Raw genomic sequence first — 1,062 nt, forward strand, 5'->3', positions numbered from 1 at the left:
GAGGCTACGTTACTGTCTGTTGGTGGAGAAGAAATGCTTCTGTGGGACCTTCAAAGGCTGAAGAAACAATGGGGAGAGAGAGAAAAGAGAGAAGTATTGGTTGGAAGAAAAACAGGGAAGGGAGCTGATTTTTTATGATTTTTGGACCCTAATTTCTCCTCCCTCAAGCCATCAACTTCGCCTTTATTTATAACCAGTGGAAGGGGCTAATCTCGTCTACACAAGGAAAGAAAAAAAACTCAACCCTTGATTAGGTTGGAAAGCATCCAACTATTGGCTGAAAGTGTGCCTCATGAGTTGTTCAATATGTAGAAAAGGCTACCTGAGTTGGCCTCTTTAGGCCTACGCCGACGCCGTCTCGTCGCCATTCAGACTAAACTGTGTAGTCGGCGTTGTGAAGAAACTGCACAGGATCATTTTCATGCACTTGTTGTTAGATTTGATAGAGCAATAAAGCATTAAACCCATCTAAAAAGTAGCCACCCAGACAGCATTTTCAGGCAAAATCGGGGAAGACAATGAATAGTGTCAAATGACGCGTCATCTGGTTTTTTTTCAAAACGACGTCGTTTTGGATTAATTAGGGATTTTTAATGATTTTCAATTCAGTCCTTCATCTTTTAATTGATTTCAATTGAACCCTTAATTAAACCTAAATTCACGATTTAATGCAATTAAGCCCTTAGTGAACTCCAATTGGAACCCCTAAGTTACGCACCTTTTATAATATGGTCCTTGGTATCGAATTTTCTCAATGTAGCTCCTAATTGACCATTAAACTTTTAATTTCTTCAATTTGGCCCTCGATTTTTTCGATTAAGCCCCTAAATTATGGCGGATTTTACATATTAGTCCTTGGACAAAACTTTCTTCAATTTGGCCCCTAATTGACCTCAAAAATTCAATTTTGTTGCAATTTAGCCCCTAATTTCAATCAATTAACATGGTAAAAATTAAATTTGGTCTCTTAAAATTTCATTCTCAATTAACCCAAATTAAGCTCCCAAACTTAATTTTTCACCAATTAAGTCCCAAATAAAATTAATTTGACCCATTTTAAAG

Source organism: Populus euphratica, unplaced genomic scaffold (genome assembly GCF_000495115.2).
Source record: "Populus euphratica unplaced genomic scaffold, PopEup_1.0 scaffold1150.1, whole genome shotgun sequence".
NCBI classification, from domain to species: Eukaryota; Viridiplantae; Streptophyta; class Magnoliopsida; order Malpighiales; family Salicaceae; genus Populus; species Populus euphratica.